The sequence below is a fragment of the Rousettus aegyptiacus genome, unplaced genomic scaffold, assembly GCF_014176215.1.
Source record: "Rousettus aegyptiacus isolate mRouAeg1 unplaced genomic scaffold, mRouAeg1.p scaffold_m13_p_9, whole genome shotgun sequence".
Lineage (NCBI taxonomy): Eukaryota > Metazoa > Chordata > Mammalia > Chiroptera > Pteropodidae > Rousettus > Rousettus aegyptiacus.
The window spans coordinates 15,409,978-15,433,944 of record NW_023416312.1 but is presented as its reverse complement, the minus strand read 5'-3'; the positions used below and the strand labels follow the sequence as shown (position 1 = coordinate 15,433,944).

At 34.6% G+C, this 23,967-nt stretch overlaps 1 protein-coding gene and 1 pseudogene across 6 annotated transcripts in view; one reads left to right on the top strand and one right to left on the bottom strand.

Moving 5' to 3' along the window:
- IL1RAPL1 (interleukin 1 receptor accessory protein like 1) overlaps positions 1–23,967 on the bottom strand; it is a 1,213,847-nt gene that overhangs the window by 99,756 nt on the left and 1,090,124 nt on the right. The gene's annotated exons all lie outside the window — the stretch shown is intronic.
- LOC118607948 lies at positions 12,426–12,545 on the top strand (annotated as a pseudogene).

Below are 23,967 nucleotides of genomic sequence, written 5' to 3'. Positions count from 1 at the left end.
ATGAAAACATGCTCAACATCGCTAGCTATTAGGGAAATGCAAATCAAAACCACAATGAGATACGATCTCATACCTGTTAGAATGGCTATCATCAACAGGACAAGTAATAAATGCTGGAGAGGATGCAGAGTAAAAGGGACCCTCACACACTGCTGGTGGGACTGCAAATTGGTACAGCCACTATGGAAAACAGTATGGAGGTTCCTCAAAAAATTAAGAATTGATCTACCATATGATCCAGCAATCCCTCTACTGGGTATTTACCCCAAAGACTTGAAAACTCATATCCGAAAATATATTTGCACACCGATGTTCATAGCAGCATTATTGACAGTGGCCAGGACATGGAATGAACTGAAGTGTCCTACAATAGATGACTGGCTAAAGAAGCTGTGGTACGTATATACAATGGAAAATTACTCAGCCATAAGAAGAGATGAAATACTGCCATTTGTGCCAATGTGAATGGACCTTGAGATAATCATGCTAAGTAAAATAAGCCAGACAGAAAAAACTGAAAACCACATGATATCACTTATATGTGGGATATAAACCTAAAAGCAGCAAATGAACAGGACAGAGACTCATGGACAAGGACAATAGACTAGTGGATACTAGAGGGTAGGGGAGGAGGGGGAAGGGGGAGATGGAGTAAAAGAGGTCAAATATGTGATGACAAAAAAATCTAACTATGGGAGGTGAACACAGTATAAATATATATGCCTTACCAATAAATTGTACGCCTGAAACTTACTGGATTTTGTTAACCAGATAACCAGATATTTTTTTATATCTCAATGTCACCAAAATAAAATTAATTAAAAGAAGAAAGAATTAAAATAAAAACAATCATATGAGACATATAATCCTAAAGTGGCTCTTATCGCAACATCTTTCCTACATTTTTAAAAGCCCCTTTCTCCATGGTTTAAATTCACTCAGTTCTGTTCACTCCACCTGCATGACCCTCAGTGCTTAGGTACCAATATGTGTTACTCGAAGATAGCATCAAGTAAAAATCACAGGAAGTCTTTGATTATGTTGCATTCTTCTCCCTGTTGTAAGCTGTCAAGACAGTGAAAGAGCCTGAACAGTGAGTAAATAGTCTTTCTCCTGGAAGAAAGTGAAGACAGCTGTCACTAAGTATATAAACATTTCAGAGGTATTGAATCCAGAAATTCATTTTTTATATCTCAAAAACTCAGAAGGAGGAATAGAGAGGACTTTGGAAACAAGTCATAAGTTTGATATAGTGAGGTTCTTTTCCATTTGTTCATATGACACAATAGATAGCACCTCTGAGTGAAATCATATAATAGAAATTGACATATAAACAGGCACTCCAGAGCTGAACTGGATTGCCAAAAGTTCAGAAATTAAAGGCTTTATATAATTTTAAATATTTCCTTTTACTAAGGATATACTATCAGGAATAAATGGTTAAATATGAACAAACAATTGATGACTAATTATAATTAAGTTATTCTTAACATTATTTAATCATTAAATATTATGCTTATTGCTTGAATAATTACTTTTTAATTGTTCTCGCTTTTCAAATTCAGGTTATCCAGAAAAGAAAGAAAAATACAACTAACTTAATCAGTTGCCTGTTACAATTACGGATAGGGTTTTTGTGGGTGTTTTTTATGTTTTTTTTTAGATTTTTCAAAGGTAAATACTAAACTTGCCAGATCAGTTGTTTTACATGTACTCTTTGCAGTCCTCGACTAGGGTCCATGTCATCATTTTTCTGTGAGTGTGTCTGGGGCTTTTCTCACTCTAAGCTATGGCTTACCAAGATCTCTTCAACTGCTCAGAGCAGCCTCTTTCCCATCCCTCTTAGCAAGCCCCATATGTCCTAGAAGGTTCAGCTCATAAGCCACACAATTTTCATGCTCAAATGTGTGATTGCCTCATTTTCTGAAACAAATTCTGTTATATGATTTCTTAATTCTGTACCATAATTATTTGTGCCTTTTGTTGTTTTTACATGCTTGAACCATTCTGTCAGCATTTGGAGAGGACTATCTTTCTCATTTCTGTTTCCTCTGGATAGTTTTCTTGCTCTCAAGTAACTCAGTAGTTACTAGATTGAATGGGAAAACCATCACCTCTTGAAAATTAAACTTAATAAGCATAAAGCTGAAACAGACATGGTTATTAATCTGTTCAAATAACTCAATATAAGAAATAGTTTATATAAAAGGTGGCTGATGAGTTTAAGGTCCTTCCCAAATATCTTTGTTGGATCTTCTAGTGTATCTCCTAAAACCACAGGAGACTAAATGTTATGAATGCAAAATAAACTCCAACCTAAATCTTTCTAACAATATCAGAACTTTGCTGTCCTAAGACAAGGGTGGTGGTCTGAATGGAGACAAAAATCAGCTGAAGGGTAATGTTGGCTCACGGACTCTCAAACTTTAAGACCCCCAGAGTAGGAAGAAACAAATTGGCTGAGCAATCTGAGTTTGAAGAAATGCCCCTTAGCATTCCTTTCTCTCTTCTCCAATTCCCTGTACCACGAATCCTTCTGATTTGCAATTTAGTCTCTTTAATGGACTTATTCATTAAGAGGGAGTGCCCTGTTGAAATGATTGATGATAGTTATCTTACCAGATTCATCTCTCATTTCATTTAATGAATCAGCATTCTGGTTTATAAATTAGTTTCTGGCAAATTGGCTTGGTATTCATCACTTCTTCACAGCTTGGTCACCCCTAAGTGAGCAGATTCATTTACGTTTTCATTGCTGTAAATCTGAGGAATGGCCCATAGGCCTGTGGGAAAATTTTCAAGAGCTGCATCTGTGTGAGTTTGAATTGAAATGAATTAGCTCATGCTAAATATTTTAAGATCATAACTGTGTTTTAAGAATAACTTGTAATTCTGATTATTGCAGTCTTTAATATTTAGTAGGTACTGTATATGTATTTGTTGAATTAAATGAAATCTTTTGTCAGCAATAAGCCACAAAAAAGAATAGCTTCCTTCCTCCCCAAAATTTGTTATGATTTATTTTTACATCCTACATATGTATTTACTTTTGTAACTATTTTTTTCTTTCTTTTTTTTTTCAATTACAGTTGACATTCAATATTATATATGTTTCAAGTGTACAACATAGTGGTTAGACATTTGTATAACTTACAATGCTATACCAGGTGGTTACTAGAATGGTTTATTTTTATTCTTTTTATTTTTCTTTACCAGAATTGTGGGGGTGGGGTGGGAAAGGGGAAAAGGAGACAGAGCTCACAAGAAAAGCAATCAGAACAAAAAAAAAGACCCATAGCTCCCATGGGTAGATTCATGTCAATGGGTGAACTATGTGCAGATCAAGGCATGACTGAGCATAACTGTGCAGAAATAAAAGGGGGGGTGAATTTGGAGGGGAATAAATGAAAGAGAAGTAAAAAATTTCAGTGACTGCCTTGAATAGGAAACTTTGGAGTGAGTGATAAATATATAAAGAAGGGTTAAGATAATTTTGGTATAACAAATCAATTAAAACTCTCTACAGAGTACCTTTTTAGGAATCTACATTATTTCAGTGGCTTTCTGGAATTAAAGTTACGGCCTTTTGTTTTTGTGGGTGCATTAACAGGATTTTAGGGGAAGTACTATATAATCAGGTGACATTTATGTCTCCTTATTCAGGACTGTGTACCAGAGGTACCCAGCCAAAACTTGGATAAAAATGAGCTAATTGTATATTTTCATCATGACCGCCTTATCTCATGGACTTAAAATATAAAGCGGCATGTTAAATCAGACTGAAACTCTGATGATTTTGAAAATACAACCAGCTATATAGAAATGTAGTCAAGATGATTTTAAAGTTAGCATTAGTAAGAAATGCCTATGTGAGAGATTGTTCAAGATTCTCCTTTAGGCAATCTCTCCACCTTCCCCACAAGAAACTAATTAAAACACAACTTCAGTGGCACATTTTCTTACTGACTTAAAGCAGGATAGCATATGATATGGACAGAAATTGGGACTCAGAAGCCAAATTCCTAACCTCACCTTGGAGAGAAGGAAAAGAAGAGGATACTTCTGCTCTATATGTAAAGAACTGAAAGAATGCAGGCAAGGAGCTACCCAATATGGCCCAGTACATGAGTTTAGAAGGCCAGATGTTCCAGATTAAGTTATTATTGGAGCAAGGAATAGTTAAATATTATTGAGTAATCTTAGCCTTCATTGAATTGGAACAACACGGGTTGCATTCTCACTGTCTGCAAAGCTGCTCAAGACTAAAAAGGAGAAAGTTGCTACCAAACCAACCGAAAACTATAGGGAAGCAGCTGGCCCTCAGCTGCTTGAAGCCAGAGGACCCCAAACCAACATGGCTCCCATGAGCAGTGATAATGTAAATTCCCTCTGGAAAGTAACTGTATTCGCCCCCAGCCCTCCACATTTTCTGCCCACCCCAAACCACTTTATGGACTCCAGCAGTGGAGACGATGGTCTACATTACTTCTCTTGTGACAACCATGAGTCCTTTCATTTAATAATCACATCTTCTTGCCCCTTAGGGAGATCTTGGAGGGCTCCCAATTAAACCTGAATGAGATTTGGCAGACACAGTTCCTTATGTGCTAGGTCCTAGAACTAATGGGCCACATTTTGAAATACATGGCCATGCCTAATCTGAAACCATCTCCAGAGGATCTTGAGAAAAATCCAAAGGAGGAGGGTCATGGGGCTGTGAATAGGAAGTACTCCTGGATGTACAAATAAATACTGTGCTTCCTTGGCAGATAACTGCAAGGTTTCAGTAGGTAGACAGTGTGCAGAATAGAACCTAAGAGACTATACTGAGAAAGAAGGGCTGAGGGTAGGTGCCCTGAATGCCAAAGAGGAAGGTGTTAAAGGAGAGAGCAATATAACAGTTTCACTTTTGTTGAGAGAGAGAGAGAGAGAGAGAGAGAGAGAGAGAGAGAGAGAGAGAGAGAGAGAGACACTAAGCTTTTAGCCACTCGAGAGAGGAAAACTTTGGGAAGAGAAAGAGTAATCTGCATAGAAATAGAAATTGGGGTAAGGTTTCCTGGATAATATGCTGAGTAAACATTCCAGTCCCCAATTCTGTCATGTTGAGGAAATTTATTTTAACAATCTGCTTATTTTCCCAATGGCTTCCCTTTGTACTGAGAATAAAATGCAGACTCCTTGTCAAGAGTCTTATACCCTTTGGTCTCCTCTGTCTAGAATGTTTGTCTCTATGACCTTTGGATGGCTTAATTCTCAACTTTCATTTTTCAACTCACAAATCACCACCTCGGAAAGATCTTTTACCACTCTGCATGAAAGTGTCCCCTTCTCCTGATTTTCCAGTACGTTACCTCATATTTTTCTTGCATTTATCCCCATGAGGTTGATAAAAGCAAGTTTTATTGTTTTTATATTGAAGATAGGGAAAATAGAGCTACATGACAAATCGGTGGTGTAGTCCAGACCAGAGCATAGCAATCTCGACATTGATCCGGTCTATATTCCATCCAAAATTTTATCAAATTTCATTGCTTCCATTTCGTTAACCAATGCCGCCATAAAAATAAAGTAATTAAAGAAACCAAAATAATATTAAATTCAAACAAAAACAATGATCTAGTTGCTTTTGCCTTTTATATAAAGTCTGTATCAACTACATCCTATGTGTCACTTTTTAAAATATCTGAGATAAGCAGGCCTGCACATATCTCAAAAAGCTTATTCTTTTTGGAATTAAATAATAAAATACATTCTTGCTCTATTTTGGAAAAGAAGAGAAAAGCTTAATTTTATATTTCTACATAGCAAGTTTTAGCCGCAGAAGGCTAGTAAGCAATCAGCAGCCTATTTTAGTTCCAATGAAAACTTATGATGGAAAAGAATTAAAAACTGAAGATAAGTCAAAGGGGAGAAAAAAATAGTCTACATAGATCTTTTAAATTACTAGGTGAAGTCATTAATTTTCACTCATAAGTGTGATAATAGGTGTTCATTCTCCTACAACCTACTTCATAGAGGTGTGCATTCTCCTAAAATCCAGCTTGTATAGATAGGTATGCATTCTCCAACAAACTACCTTGTATGTGTTTGTTCTCCTACAAGAGTCTCAGTTGTTGCTAATTGTAATTATCTGAAAATTTGTGACTTTTTAAGTTTCACGATTTTTCAGTGAAACACATTCTGATCATCCATGAAAGATTGAATTCATTTATTGGAGAATTGTGCTTCCTGGGCAAGAATGTGCACTTGCTTTTCGTTAGATCAGATTATTTTTAATAAAAATATGCAGTATTTGAAAAGGAGCAAAATGGATCATATTTGCATAGTAAAACTTAAAAACACACAAATTTGGCAGTAATTTTTATAACATGTTTTATTTGTCTATTAAACCATTAACAAAACAAAAAAAAGTATGGGGGAAGTAACTTAAAAATGTATTTGGATCATAAACTTTTTATTTCTGTGCATAAGAGAAAAATCTTGACTATGGCAAAACAAAGATAAAGCAGATTTAGATATAATAATTGGATAGACTAATTATATTTTGCTTCAAGGTATTTAACTTTATTCAGTGGTAAAATGTAAAATTATGGCTAAACCTTTCACATTCAAGATAAGGAATGTAAGTAGGAAACAAGTCTATATATGCCATTTGTATTAATAAGCTGTACTTATTTCACTTCTAAGTGTCTAAATATATGGTTTTGATAGCATTAGTGATATTTTAAAATCAAACATTTTCCATGATTTATACAGCCAAAAATGACAATGAGTTTTTTCTTATTTCTGGACAGCTCAGTTTAAATATAAAGAACTTAAATTACAGTAAGGATAAGTGACTCATGTGAGGTCAGTCATCTCATTAATAATAAAGTTAGAACTAGAATTCTGGCTTTCTGATGTCAACCCTGGCATCCTGTCACCACACCACGGTATGGTGACCATCTCTCTGAGGATAATTTAGTGGTCTGCGGATAGATTCCTTCTGGATTAAAATAGCCCTTATTAAAGCAATACTTTCTGTGAGCATATTTCAACTTGTTGATTCCAAGGAACTTTGATTATTCCTTGGCTTATATTCTTATTTTTAGATTATCCTTGTCTACTCAAAGTATTACTAAGATTCCTACCCTGGAATCAAATGAACTCAGCAGATGGTCCCTCGAAAGGGGTGAGAAATGTTCTATTTTAAGTAACAGTTAAGATTCCAAAATCAAGATTCAGTTCACATTTAATATTAATTTTCCACAACTGAAATTATCTTTTGTAGTTTAGAACATTTTAATTTGCATGTGAGATGAAAAACAAAATGAAAGAGTAATAGAAAATGAACAGGCGTGAAATCTAATATTCGTCTTTTGTTTTTTTTTCCTGCCCAGGGGGATGTAAGCTACGATTTGCTGTATATACATTTATACAAAGTGTATACACACATATATGGATGATGGTTAATTTTACTTTAATTGGCAGATATGCCATGTAAAATATTTAAATTGTACATAGTAGGAGGAGGGCCAAATGTTAAAGAAATAAAGTATCTCCTAATAAACTTTCATTGATTATATTTCTGTGCATTATTAATTTCCTTTAGATGATCCTACCAATTACATAGTTTCAAAGTCATTAAAACCTCTTTCATTTTCTAAGACTTTATGTCTTAACATAGAGATATCTGCCTAGAAGTATAACTTCCTACCCCATTACAAATTTCTTATTTCTAGCACAGTTCTAGCAACTTATTAGCACATATATTGCAAGTTCTAATAAGCCATTCTTATTTTTGAGTCTATTTCTTCTGCCACCTCTTGATAATGTTTTAAGGTTTTCTAGAGCAAGAGTTAGCAGGGACCATAAGGGGAAGTGAAACTTAAATTAATTTGTTTTATTGCTAGTTCATACCTCTAGTGAGAAAGCAAAGCTTTTAAATTTTATTCAGGATCCTTATTCTGTAATCTGTGACCTCCATTCTCAATAATAGGCAAAGTTATCTTGTGTGAGTATCAGAGTGCATCCGTGATACTACTAATATACAGAACACTGTGGCTTAAGGAATGGAACACAAGAGATTTTACATATGCAGACACAAAAGGAAGCAAGTGCTGTGTGGTAGAAATGGAGGGACCAATATATCTTTTTTGTTCAGGCCAAAGCCAACATCACTTAAAAATTTAATAGTTAAGTTACCAGGATATGCTAGAGCCTACCAGAATGCAAACTTCATGTTTTGTAATTATAGTAAGTTGTGCCATGATTACTTCCCTCTGGCAGTTAAAAACTGTCATGCACAAGAAAAAAAAGATAAAAATATTTAATATGAAATTCTATATTTTAATAGGTCACAATTATACTAACATATAGACAGAATAAAATTCAAAATCCTTACTACGGTCCACAAGGTACCAGATCTGGTTTGAATGGTAGTTCTGAAATTATCTTCAAGCACTCTTCCCCCTTGCTTTCTGGGTTCCAGTCATACTATGCCCCCTTGTTCTCATTTGGGTCCCACAAAATATCTCCCACTTATTGTGCACTACCCTATATTGCTTTTCCTTCAAATATCCGCATAGCTTGTTTTCTCATTTCAAACAGGCTCAAGCATTGCCTGTATTAATTTCCCAAGGCTGCTGTAAAAAATATCATTAACTGGGTGGCTTAAAACAACAGAAGTGTATCCCCTTATAGTTCTGAAGGCAAGAAGTCCAGAATCAAGGTGTCAGTAGGGTTGGTTTCTTCTGGAGGCCTAGAGGAAGAATCCCTTCTGTGCCTCTCTCTTAGCTTCTGGTGGTTGTCGGCATCCGTTGTTGTTCCTTGGCTTATAGATGCCTCACTACAAACTCTGCTTCCTTCTTTACATGTCCCTCTTCTCTGTGTCTTATCCTGTCTGCCTCTTATAAGGATACTCATCTTTGGATTTAGAGCCCAAATCCAAGAACGATATCATCTCAGGATCTTTAACTTAATTACATCTGCAAAGATGTTATTTCCATTCACAGGTACCAGGGGTTAAGACTTGGACATATCTTTTGAGGGCCAATGTCCAACCCATTATATTGCATCTTCAGAAAGGTCATACTGGCCACACTCAGTGATAAAATAGCATTACTCACAGTACACATACTATCACACTCTCCCATCTAATCCTGCATTCTTTTACTTCATAGCACTAAATATTCAGAATATATAAAATAATTTATCTGACTCCTAGAATGTAAGCTCCATGAGAGCAAAAGCTTTGTTTGGTTAACTGTTGTTCTTCAGCATGTAGAACATTAAGGCATATAGCAAGTGCTCAATAAATATTTACTGAATGGTCAAAATTTGGTTGAGTGCCATCGATTGATATTAAATAGTTTACGGCATTTAGGATTAGGGTTGTGGTAGACAGAATAATGTCCCCCAAAGATATCCGCATCATAATCTCCAGAATCTGTGACTACGTTACCTTATATGAAAAAAGGAATTTTGCAGATGTGATTATATTGGAGATCTTGAGATAGATAATCCTGGATTATCTGGCGGCAGGGGGGCGGGGGCAGTCCAATGTGATCACAAGGATCTTTATTAATGGGAGGCAGGAGAGTCAGAGTCAGAGAAGGAGATGTGACACTGGAAGCAGAGGATAGAGAGAGGGAGGGAGGGAGGGAGGGGAGAGAGAGAGAGAGAGAGAGAGAGAGAGAGAGAGAGAGAGAGAGAGAGAGAGAGAAGAGAAAGAAACATGCTATGCTGCTGGCTTTGAAGATGGTGGAAGGAGTAAAAAGTCAAGATATGCAAGCAGCCTCTGGAAGCTGGAAAAGGCAGGTTCTCCCCTAGCACCTCCAGAAAGAAATACAGCTCTGCCCACAACTTGATTTTAATTCTGTAATGCCCATTTTGAACTTCCGACCTCCACAATTGTAAGATAATATTTTACTGTTGTTTTAAGCCACTAAGTTTGTGGTAATTTGTTACAGCAGTAATAGGGCACTAATATAGGGGGTAACATTTTTACCAGAATTCTAATTTATCTTTAGTAAAGAAGATGATGATGATGATGATGATGATGATGATGATGATGATGATGATGATGATAATAATAATAATAAAAGAATCCTCTGTTTTTATGTCGGTTTTTTAGTTTTGGAATTCATTTACAATGTTCTAAGACTACTAATAAAATGGAATATAAGCTAAATGTACATGTTTTCCAAAATATTTCCAAACTAAAGCAGAAGTATAACTTGCATAATATTTTATAAGATATGTATTTCTACACCACTAAAGCTTATGCATGTTATAGTGGCAGGATACTTGAGCAGCTAAATCTCTAAAATTGAGGCCTAGTTCTTTGAGTACATTGCACCAATTGCATGAATAAAGTTAACATATTCCATCTTGTCTGTCAGTGAATGCATGAAACTCATAAATCAGTACAAGTCATAATATTTATTGAAATAGAGGTTGTCCTCAAGCCTTTGGTAGAGAATTATCAGCATTTTACAGCAGCTGAATTCAGCAGTAAGCAGCTAATACACAGCATACTATAGTGAAATATTTATAAGGTTAAGTTTTCATTTCTCTCCTAGTGAAACAGAGTGATGGTTCTGCTTTAGAACATATAATTATAGGATTTAATAGTCATTGAAGCATGTCTTAATCTAGCTGGAGAAAATAAAGAGCACACCTTATAGTTAATGCAGTTAAGTACTAGTGATAAAAATGACATTTGGTGTTGATCACTTTTATAAATGTACTATATCCTTAAATGTCATATCTGATGGCATACACTCCCCCCCAGAACAGCATTAAATTCTCTATTATACCATAACAGAGACCTCAGAACTATACAATGTCAAATGTACCATGGTCAGAAACTGTATACACTATGAGAATAAAACACTGTACCAAGAAAAATATCCAAATATTCCAAACTGGAGATACATATTAACATGAATGTAGACAATTGAGGCATAATGTTTTGAATTAACATGATCACTGCTTTAATCCTTTTTATAAAATGATGCTTGTTCAGGGATTCTGGAGTCATCTCAGGGCCTCAGGAATGGGGATTTGACATTCTAAAAAGTTCCAGTAACATTTAGTCTTCAACATCTCACTGAATACAATGTTTTGAATGTTTTAATAACTCTGAGGCCTTTCTTTATGTTTCCTATGCCTGGATTCTCTTCTCCACCAACTCTATCTGGACAGGTCCTGTTCACCTATGAATAAAAGAGTTAACCTACTAGGCCTGAGACTGTTATCCTTAGAAAAGCCTAATTATGTGGTTAGCTCTCCTTTGGCTTCTGGGAACCTAGATATTGTTCTTTGATAAGAATGGTGCACTGTATCTAAATGGATTGTGCGAACAATATGGTTTATGCTGAACATCTACTTTCTTCTAGGAGTCTAGAATTTTGATATGTGCTACGCAGAGGGTGCTTATGTGACCAGTCCCCAACAAAATCCCTGGGCACTCAGTCTCCAATGAACTTCCCTGGTAGACTACATTTCACATGTGTTGTCATGACTCTTTGCTGGAAGAATTAAGTGAATCCTATGCAACTCACTTGGGAGAGGACTCTTGGAATCTTGTGCTTGTGCTTGGTTTCTTCTAGAATTCACCCCATGTACCTTTTCTCTTTGCTGATTTTGTTTTGTATTCTCTCTCTATAATAAATTGTAGCTGTGAATACAAGTATATGCTGGGTCCTTTGAGTTCTCCTGGAGGACTGTTGAAACTGGGGGTGGCATTGGGAACCTCTGATATATCTCCCAGAATTATTAGCTCCAATGTCACCATCACTGTGAAGCCTCTCCCATTCCTACCTCTCCAGAAAAATCACTCACTTGACTGTTTTGAGTAAGTCAATTCATACCCCTTACGTAGCTCTTACATGTGTATTATAGTGAATATATCCATCTCCTCTGAGAACAGAGATCATGTTTTATTCATTTTTGTATCATATGTTCTACCACAGTGACTATAAACTAAATTAATTGTCTAATAATTACTGGTTCAGCTGAACTGTCATTAGAGGCATAACTTGTAAAAAGATAATCAAATGCAGTCTATTCAAATACAACCAAAGCATGAACTTTGGCCTCCTTACATTTTTAGCTTTTTCAATAACTAAAAATAATAGTTTGATTAACCAAATAATTTGGCACATAAATGGACTTTAGATTATAAAGCAAAACATGACAATATGATAGGTAAAAGTTATATTCTGTCTTCACAAGCAAATTTAAATTTTGAATTTTATTCCCAGAATGGTCTTTGCTATGATTCATAATGAGCAAATAAAAGTAATTGCCATTTTTTAACTATTTATTTTCCTATATGCTTGAGCTTCTATAATTAAATGTGTACACTTTGTAAAGTATCATCATTCTACATTTTCCCTTAAACTGATTTGTTTTTAATAACTGTGTATTTGGATAAAGACTGTTAAGCCACGTGCCACCCTGAACAAGCCCGATCCCATCTGATCTCAGAAGTTAAGCAGGGTTGGGCCTAGTTAGTACCTGGATGGGAGACTACCTAGGAAGACCAGGTGCTGTAAGAATAAAAAATAAAAAAATAAGGGATTGTAAGATGACAAGGTCCTTGCAATGTGTGAGGTCAACCAAGGGCTGCCTCACCTAAAAAGTAAAAAATAAATGAATAACTAATTAGTTAAAAAAAGACTGTTATGCTATAGAGACAGTGATTGAAGATATCAAAAACAAAATTAATATAAGACACACCTCAGAAAATCTTGTGGTGTTCATGTAGTATTTGAAGACATTATCTCCACAAATTCATGGAGAGTTTTATGCTTTGCTTCTTAATAAATACTCACAAATCAGTAATTGCCTTGTTAATGTTTCTGTTAGGCTCCTTGAAAAGATTTTACAAGTAATGTTCATTTTGCACAGTAGACCTTTCATCCATTTGAGTTAATCAGGTCAAAGTCAGAAATATAGATGTGTCAACAAAGGTAAAGTTACCACCTGGAATCCTGTATATGGCTAGAAGTGATCAATTTAACTATAAAAATATGATTCTAATCTTTTCATCTCAGAAATTTCTAAGACGAGAGAGCTAATAACTTTGGTTTCCAGCAGATTGATCAAAAATTAAATACACATATATTTACATATATATGTCAAATTACCATTGTAATAATAGAAAAGAGAATATTTTGACGCAAGATTATATTTTAAAAAGTAATTTTTTGCCTCGTCTCCTACTAACATATGATCTCAATGAAGTCTTCAAATTATTTCCTTCCCCTATCTTCAAAATAATTAATATCAAAGGACTGTCAAGATATAACCATAGTTCTTTGTCTCAGCTTATGGTGACCAAATATTTTCTTTTTGGCTAAAAAGTCAGCAAAGATCAGAGAGGTTCCATCAGTCCTGAAAAACCCAAGACATTCTTTGTACACTATGATAAACCTGGTATACTCTGCTCTATTTTAATGACCTATAAGTAATAGATATATATGTGTATTTTGGTGAAATAAACAAATTGTGTATTTCACAGAGCAAATATGACAAGTACAGTGCCTATTGAAATTTTTAATGGATTTTAATTTATATGACCTTCAGGTCAAAGTACTTTCATGTTACATTTACTAACTAGTTTTGAAATATGCAGACTGTGTTTGAATGTTACAGGTAAGCCAATAGAATGATCTATTATTTTCGGATCAATGAGAAAAAAGTATGGGTATACTTGAAAATTATGGAAGCTCATTTAGTCTATTGTTTTGGTGGCCTAGTTCCAAATTAAAGATGTGAACATCCATGCCTTAATACTGGAGCCCGATTTTAAAGACAATCAGGCCAAAATTGAGTTAAATTTAAGAGCTCTTTTGATTACTCGCTTATAATGTCAAGCTGACTTTAAAATGCCTTAGCTGTTTCAATTGCCATGATCAATGTTTTGTGAACTTTGAAACTCTCTAGCCTATGACCCCAGTGCAATGCATGGATTGTATAGTTCTATATTTGCCTCAGGTAAGTTGTAAGGAAATAAAAAAGGAACTAAATAAATGGCTCAAAATGTTTTGTTTCATGGGGATATATTATACACACATGCATTCATTAATATACAATTTTAGGAATATATTTCTTTACAGAAGTTTATCCTCCAAGTTAATGCATAGCTTCAGCAGAGAATAACATGACACTGCTAAGGAAGAAGGAGACAGACACTAGCTTTGAAAAAGTGAACGATTCTAGAAATTAGTGGGATAACATGTCACTAAAAGTTTGCTCTCATGTTTAAAAGACCTGTTTTATATACCCAATGCATATGACTACAGAGATATCTTAAAGAAAAAAGGAGCTAATATTTCTTAAGTGCCTTCCATATACTAAACAGTTTACCCATTAATTTACATATATTAGTTAATTTTAATCTCCCAAACAACCCTATGAAATGATGCTGAAACAGGGATTGAGGAATTAAGACTCTAGCTCATAGTTTCTTATATATTTATGTGGTCAATTCTTGTAGTAATGTCCCCCTAATTTGTTCATGCCTCTTGGTATCCTCAGTTTTGGGTAGTACCCTTTACTCTGTCTCTGGCCTTGGCCATTAGGCCAATGGGACAATAACAGAGACTTGAAAAGTCCTTGCATGTTTGGACTTACCCTCTCTTACTAATCTAGGGACCCCTGCTACAACACCATTTGTCAAAACTCAGGTTAGCCTACTAGAAATTGAAAGACTGCATAGAGCGGAGACAAGCCATGTTAGCTGAAGCCTCCCTAGACCCAACCCCTGACCTGACAGTTACTTGAAGATGCAAATATGAGTCCCAGCCCAGATCAGATGAGCCTAGACTAGCCGAGAAAATCACCTAGTCGAGCCCAGCCCAGACTGCCTTCCTGCAGAATCATGGGCTAAATAGTTATTGTTTTAAGCCATAATGTTTTGGGGTTCTTTGTTACATGTAGAAGCTAACCGATAGAGAATATTGGTAAGCAATGGGGCTGTAGTCTGTACCTATGCCTACCTCGGTCCAAACAAAGGCCATGTTCATATTATAAGTAAAAAAAAAAAAGAAAAAAAGAAAAAAGAAAAAAGAAAAAAGAAAAAAAAGAGAGAGAGATTAATTCTAGAGCTCTTGATTAAATTACGTGAAATTATATAGGAGAAAGCCCATTTCAGGTCAGGTCCCAGAACAAGCAGCATGAATCAGAGTTAAAGTTACAACAGTTTGTTCCATGTGATATGAATAGCCAAATTAATGTACACAAATCCCAAATGCAGCTCTCTGTGAAAATAAACAGGGGCAAACCAGACCACCCGAATTTTATGATTTTAATCCAATAGGTTTATGAGCTATGAACCCAAAGTTATATGCATAAATATTTTCATTTCAGCTCTCAAGCAAGCATCTTTAAAAAACACTCTTGGTACTTAAGGAGATTCCAAGTTGGAAGGAATTAATAGTAGCACTACTTTATGTGTTTCTACCATGGTAAAGTCTTTCTCATTGTGCAATGTGAATTATTCAGAATATAAATCTGCTTTCTTTTTTCACCTAAGAGAGAATAAATTTGACAATGGAGATGGATTTAAAGTACAAATCATGCCGGATACTTCATGAATATTCAAATTAAATCCAGTCTGGTTCCGAGCACTACACTCCTGCTCACAGTGTAAATCATTGTGTATGTTACTCAAGAGGTCACCCCAACAGGCTTGAGGAATGCTTTTTTCCCTTAGAAAATGCAATTAATTACAATTGTTTGCCCATGAGGATTTCAGTTTCAAATTGTTTATCTTCTAGTGTCACTGATGAGCTGACTGGGAAAATGAAACACTTTAGTTTAATTACCAGTTGCAATTACAGCTCATGTAAAGATACTTCATCTTATACTCTTTTTATAATTGTCTATTCTTATGATATAACATGCAGTTATATTTGCTGCTTTTCAAAACACCAACAATGCCACTCAATTTTCATGAAAAAGTTAATACCAGATGACTCTAAAAGGACTTCAATGTGTGCTGAAGACATTATAAACACAACAGTATGTTCTGCTTCACCCAAAGCCCTTCAGTTTCTTGGGCTTTCAATATAGAAAGGTCACGGAAATGAGAAAGTAGGTAAAAAAATTTAGTCAAATCCTTTATTAAAGTTAGATTTTGTTTTAGAATAGAGAGGATATGAAAGCAGAAAAAAAATGCCTAGTTCAGATGTGGGTCAATGGGAGTTTCCATCTAGCTTTCCTCCCTTACCAGCTGTGTAACTAAATTCTTCTTAACTTGTCCAATTTTATTGCTTATTTACTTAACCTTTTGATTTTTACTAACAAAATGGAGTAATATTGGTTCTTAACTAACAAGACTGTTGTGAGGATTAAGGATGATTATTGATATTGATTGTCTGTCATAATTCCTGATATACAATAGGGACTCAACAAACGTTAGTGCCTCGGTAATGTTAGGACCCTTCGCCTTCATTATAGTTGTTACATACTAAATAGCGTGATATGTTGATAACTCTGTGAGCTCTGAAGCCAGACTTCCTGGGTCAAATCCTGATCATACTATTACTAATTGTGAATCCTGGGCATATCATGTAATACTTCTGTGTCTCATTTTTCTCACCTGTGACATAGAACAATGATAGAATCTACATAATAGGGTCATTTTAAGACTCAACCTAATTCTTATAAAAATGCAGAAGTAGGTGCCCAGTACAGTAAGATGAAAAGAAATAAAGATGCCTGATGGTAAAACATTGACTTTTTAAAATTTTATTTTAAAAGAGAAATTTCTAAAGAAAATTCTTATTTTACCTTTAGTCACATTTTGGGGAGCAAAGTACTTTAATCCTAAAATAGGATATAAAATAAAATGCAAAATGTAGCCAGGTATAGTGCACTCTGGTATCTCATAATTTTTGCTCTAAAATATTAGATACAGCCTCTAGATTTAGCTTCTGAGTACCACAATGCTTATTTACTGGGTACCACAATGCTTTTGAGTGTTTGGATAAGGGGCTGTGAAACAAGCATGAAATCCATATTAGTGTCAAACAGATCTGTGTTGTGTTATTATGTTTGCCATCTTGATATACAGCTCTGAGACATGGACTTTGTGTAGCTGTCATAATAGGAAACGTGAACAATTTTATATACATCATTGACATAAGATAACCAAGCATATAAAATGGAAAGATAGAATACTAAATGTACCAGTACATCAAAAATAAAATACGAGTGGAAGTGTCCATAATGTTAACATGGTTTTACTTAATCAGTTATGTAGTATGGAGGATATTCACAACCGAAATAATTTTACATTGATAGATTTGTAATTCAATATATATTATTTGATGTTCTGTTGATTGAAACAGTGTTATTTTAGAAGTACATTATATGAGGGCACACAGAATCTGGACTTGAGTAGAACTAAGTGATAATATTACTCTTTGTCTAATTAACTAGCTCTTAAAAGAATATCACCCAAAAGAAATATAAAGAAAAAAACTCATGCTTGTCTCACAGCCTCTTTGAAGGGGATAGGGAGGAGGGGCTGTGCTGTGGTATTTTAAGAACTGGATTTCTGTTTAATAAATGTAAGCACGTTTTGTGTCAACTCTGCTATTGCACTCACTACTCGAGTCTTAAACATACCCTTAGCTCTGTACACATAGACATATAAGGTTATAAAATCTTCAAGGTACAAACAGAATATGTAGCTGATGAGCAATGCCCTTTAAAATCAGAGTAAGAAATAGAAATGCATTTTTAAGCAAAATTTTGATGGTTATGGGAAGCTATCTTAGTAGTCAAATGAAAAGATTGTTTTGCTCTTAGCACACTGAACTGCATACAGATATGAACTCAGAGGAACTTTTAAGAAGTGTTCAAGCTTCACTGTGACCCTGAAAGAAAGGTTTTCCTATGAGATTTCTGCAAGCACAGGACAGCTCTGCACTTTATATTTGAGAGGATAGTTAGAAGGATAGTCATAGAACAAGCTACACCATGCTGGGAGGCTAGAAGGACTCAACACTGTGTACTGTGAGGCAGCTGGAAATTTTCAGATTTAGGTAGAAGACAGTCTCTAAAAGAAACATGACTGCTATATTCCCAGATTTGAGAAAATTTCATGGGAAGAATTAGACTCAATCCAAACTTGACCTACCAATACAATGCCCATGGCAGGCATCAGTAATAAATCACTGCACTCTTCCCAATGAGATTGAAAACACCTTAAAATTGTTCCAGCACTCCAGACAGTCACTACTCAAGAATTTTCTCAAGAGATGAAACATCATTTTCATCTCAGAAATATGTACAATTTCTAGGTAGAATAAACACAACTATCCTACAGGCAGATTTTTAGACCTATATAAATACATTTCTAAGTTGTAATAGGTTTAGAGTAGCATGGTTTCCTTAAAAGTCTCTGGGAAGTGTTAGGGAACATTCTGGGAAAGTGCTTTTCTTACATGAATAGCATGTAAGAAGGTGAGAAACTGTAAAGCCACTTAGACAACTTTCAACTCCATGGTTGAGAAAGTAAGTATGGGTCAAAATATACAGAACTTAAAATTTAAAAAAAAAAAGAAAAAAACAAACCCATACTAAATATGCATAAAATCTGACAGCCACTTAAATATAATTAGCTTTCATTTCCTGACTCTTCAATACAGCAAGGAAGAGAGAAGAATATTTATCATCTATCTATCTATCTATCTATCTATCATCTATCTATCTATCTATCTATCTATCTATCTATCTATCTATCATCTATCATGTATTTATATCTGTTTACTACATATGTATGCATGTATGTGTATATATATATATATCTATATAATCTGAATATTATATTTTTATCTTGTTATATAAGGTAATTCTGGAAGAATTTGTGGGGTTAAATTTTTTAATCTATTCCAATATAATGGTTATTTTATATCTGAAGAGAATTTTAATAGACTGAATACTTTTAAAATATATATTATTTTTTTCTTGATATTTGTAGTTTAAACTAGTAAGAGGACAATTGTAGGCATTTTTTTTCTTGTGTCCTAGTCCATCAGTGACCCAGGACAGCATTTATTAATCTTTAAGCTTCTCCTTACACCATTTATTAATGAGTGACATCTTGTTCAATGTCACAGGTTTGGGCAGCATGCAGCAAACGTTTGTGAAATTTCATTATTCTGAAAATGAATATCAAAGCCAGCAGATATTCATTGCAGGAGTGAGGGAAGCCTTTAAACAATGACTGGATCTAGGAGGAAACTTTATATAAGAGTGTGTGTGAGTGTGTGTGTGTGTGTGTGTATGTGTGCGCATGTGTGTGCACTTGCATGCCGAAAATTTGACAATAAGTACTAACTGAAGAAATAAGGACCAAAAAAGACTTGTGGGATACTGAAAAGTGAGTCTTGACCCACTTGAGCACATTTCCCTTTTACCAATCAGTCAGTGGCAGATGATATTAGTCATTCCTTTGATATGATCATATAATGCCTAACAAGTAATATTTTGCTTTATGCATAGAATGTACAATTTCCTTTGTAGTAGAAAGTCAAGGATGTTCATAAAACTTTTGCTTTCCATCTCTTGCTCTTTCTGTCTCTAATTCCCTACTCACACCCCAAAATTTTTCTTCAATCTAAAAACAAAGCTTGTATTTGATGGTTTGGATGTGATGGGTAGGAAAGAAATAATTATGTAGGAATTGATTTTCTTTGTATAAGGATGCTAGATATTTTGCAATGGAGAGATAATGTGAGCATTTAAGGCAGAGAGAGTACAGCTTTAATTTTATCCTCTATAATCCTATCCTTCTCAAAGGCACATATTCATTAACCTATTTGCACTAAGTATATCTAGAATCTGAAGTATTTCTCAGTCCTTGAGAAGAATGTAATAGAAGTAGAATAGCATTTCTTTTTGTCTCATGATCAGCTCTTTCTGCTACTTTAACATCACATACAATCTTAGTAGTGATGCTTGTGCCTAGAGGTTAACACTCTCTAGGTCGAAAAAGTGTAATAAGCAATAACTAAAGCTGTGAACTATCATAAATTTAATCCTGTTTGTATATAACTGTAACCAGAAATAAACATGCGTAGTTATTAACAATATCATGTTACAAAACTAGAGGGTACCCATATTGGGACCTAATATCCCTGGAGACTGATATAAAAGATCTTATAGTAAGTAATGTTATAGAGGGAGGGGAAAGGTGCCTGTTTTATCTCTGCTTCTGACAATGTATGTTTTTCCTCTCCTCAGAACAAAAGGCTCTCCACTTTCATGACTCAAGTATGCTCTTTTGGGTCAGCATAATACTTTTACTAACAAGCTAAATTTTTCTGTAACAAGATTACAATATTTGGGTCCACATGCTAGAATTAACTATTTGAAGCTTAGTCTTAACACATTTCAAATTCTTAAGCATGACATTGAAGATGCCTCATAATCTGATTCACGTCTATTTTCCCAGTGTTATTTGCCATCACATTTGCATTAAGCGAGACATCTTCCAAACAAGACTTCCTTTTGTATAGCTCAAAGACTTTGCACATCATTTTTCTCCTTCCTTGGATTCCATTCTTGTTTTGTCTGCTGGTCAGTTTCTAATTATCCTTTTAGACCCTTTTCTCCCAGACAATGTAATTGCTGGTTCCTCTAAGCTGAGTTCCATGAGGAGACTTAATCATCTAATGCTGGAGGGCAAGAACCACACTTTATTCACCATTTTGTTACCAGCACCTTGTTCATTCTTGATTTATTCACTGCATCTGCTTTGCTCACATGACCCCTTAGCAGGAGGACACACAAACACCACTGATCAACAGCATTTTGCCAGACAGCAAATCTTTATGTTCCAAGAACTATGCATGGAGAATATGGCAGTGAACAAGACAAACAGGGCCTTTGGTCTCCAGGAACATTGTCTCTAATTTTCCTCTTCAATTCTAATTTAGAACCTTATTTATTCATTCTTCCCTGGCTCTCAGGCTCATTTCCAAAACATGTCTCCCAGATTCTGCTTCATATTTTCCTTGCTTTGAGAACCCACTGGGATAAAGCTGGCTTTTCTCACCTTGGGGACTGAAACTCTTTTAAACCTGGTTTTGTCTCTCTGCCACCACAGTACCAGAGATGTGAGCACAAGGTACTGCTAACTTCTGCCCTCTGGGATGTACACTGATTGGGTCAGCCCTATTCAGCTATCCCTTCAAGGAGTCTGACAGTTGGTAAACAGTTAGTCATTACTTGTTGAATGATGGGAAAATAAGAAAATATATTCAAAAAACAAATATTACTTGAAATATTAGGATGAAGTATTGAAATATGTGGAAATTTGCATATTATCACAGAATGGAGCTATGATGGGCTTCATAATGACTCAGTGAAACATTGATCAATGTCATTTTTTTAATTTTCATTTTTTTCAATTATAGTTGACATTCAATATATTAGTTTCAGGAGTACAGCATAGTGGTTAGATTTTCCATATCTTATGAAATGATCTCTCTGAGAGATCTAGTACCCTCCTGGCACCATCATTGTTACATTACAATATTATTGACTATATTCAATGTCATTCATTCTCATCATTTATTGTTTAAAGATGCCAACTATTCTATTTTAGCTTAGAAGTCATGCAAGATTATTCTTTCTTTTTCTAATTTTGGAGAATGTGTAAGAAATTATGAAAGATAAACAAAGGTACAGAGACATTTTACCTCCATAAATTATTCACTAATTTAACAAACTTTAAATTCAGCATAATCAAATTGAAATGTCAAATTCAAAATCTAATGTCAGCAGACTTTTGCAGTAAGTCTTCTAGTACAGGATTATTTCCCACATATAAATCTTAAAAGAGAGCTAATTTAGCCTTAAAAGAAGCTCATATGTTAATGGGAGTCGAATTTAAATAACCAAACCTTTGTAATTTATTAAGGAAAATGAACTTTTTGAAAGTCCATTTTACTAACTTTATGCAAAGTGTTTAGAAACTCTAGCAAAATACACTATTCTCAGAATAAGGATTAGACACTGTCAATAAAGATTCTCCAAGATTAGAAAGATCTAAATATAATTTAAAAAGTATTTCTAGATCATGCTTTTATATATATATTATTTTATTCAACACTGGGAAATAGCAGACATACTAATTTCATTTTACAAATAATGATCAGATAAATTAGTGACCGAACAAATTAATAAAGCCAAAACTTGATGGACTTGGAATTTGAAGTCATATACCTTTACCACATTATCCATTTTTAAACTGTTGTTGATAGAGCCTTATGAACATTAAGTCTCTTCTGGAAAAAAAATGAAATACCAAAGGACCTCATCCTCATATACATTATTATAACTTTTATTCATGTCACACCTTTAGTACCTACTCTGGCTAGGCACAGGGGTAGGCAGTAGGTTATGTAGATGGGTAAACATGGCCCTTTCCCCCAGGCCCTGAGAATCAAAGAGGACAAAATATTTTTAATAATATAGATACTGTTATTTAGTTATATGATAGAGTTTAAAGTGAAACTTTCCTCATTATGTGACATAAGAGGGTCAGACCTATGATAGTTACATAGATAGTAAACTGATAAAGGCCAGGAGAAATGAGAATATATAGGCATATTCTTTTTTCTTTATGTATTTATTTTTAAGTTTATTGGGGTAACATTGGTTAATACAATTATATAATTTTCAGTTGTATATTATAATTTGACTTCTATATATTCTATTGTGTGATTACCACCGAAAGTCCAGTTTCCTTCAGCTACCAGATATTTGATCCCTTTTATCCACTTTACCTTCCCCCCAACCTCCCTATATTTGACCCCCTTTACCCTGTCTACCTCTTCCCTCTACCCGACCCCCTACCCTCTGGTAACCACTAGTCCATTGTCCATGTCCCTGAGTCTCTGTTTGTCCCATTCATTTGTTGCTTTTAGGTTTATATCCCACATATAAGTGATATCATGTGATTTTCAACTTTTTCAGTCTGGCTTATTTCACTTAGCATGATTGTCTCGAGGTCCACCAGGTTGTCACAAATGGTAGTATAGGCATATTCTTTAAGTTATTCTTCTAATCTTTTACACCTTTGACATATTTAATATTTTTTAATTATGGGAAAAAAGAAACAATTGATATTTCTCTGTGTAGAGAATAGCTAATGATTGGAACTCTGGGATCAATGATGATATCATTTAATTAATATTTTTTTAAATAATAATAAACTTAGTTCTTTCAGATTTAGTAAACCCCCAAGTATTTCAGTATCTTTAAATATCCCATTCCCACGGTAAATTTTAAAGCCCATGCAAGTAGAACTAAATTCAAATGAAACAGAATGTGTTGAAGCTCACAAGATAGTAGACTTAGAATGCTGTGTTAGATGGTAAAGTAATAAAGATTGTTTTGGATGCTTCTAAAAAGTTAAGGGATTATGATAAATATAGTAAAGGTCTTATTAGAATAAAGCTACTTCCATTCTACTTTAAAAATTAATTTGCTGTAAAAGTCATCTGTATTATAGTGCCCAAGAGTCTATGTGGTACATTCTGTATAGAATTTTGGAATAGGCATATGACTATAAAGTAATTTAATTATAACAATTCTGAAAAATATCCATCAAGGATACCTATCTTGGGAATAAACTAAAATCTTACATATCAAATAGGCATCTCAAAACTAACATATCCAAAAACAAGCTCTTGACTTCCACATTACACACATGTCCAATCCTGATCCTCATTAGTCAGTTATTTAGATGAAACCTTACAATTACCCATAACAGCTCTCTCACTCCCATATCCAATCTGTCAGCAAATACTCTTCAAATATCATCAAAATACGTTCAGAAACCAGCAAGATCTTACCACCTCTACTTTAGTCCTGGACTCCATTATCTCCTCTCTAGACTGTTTCCTCTTCATAGGTCTTTGGTTTCTACTCTTGCCTTCCCAACCTTCTATTCTC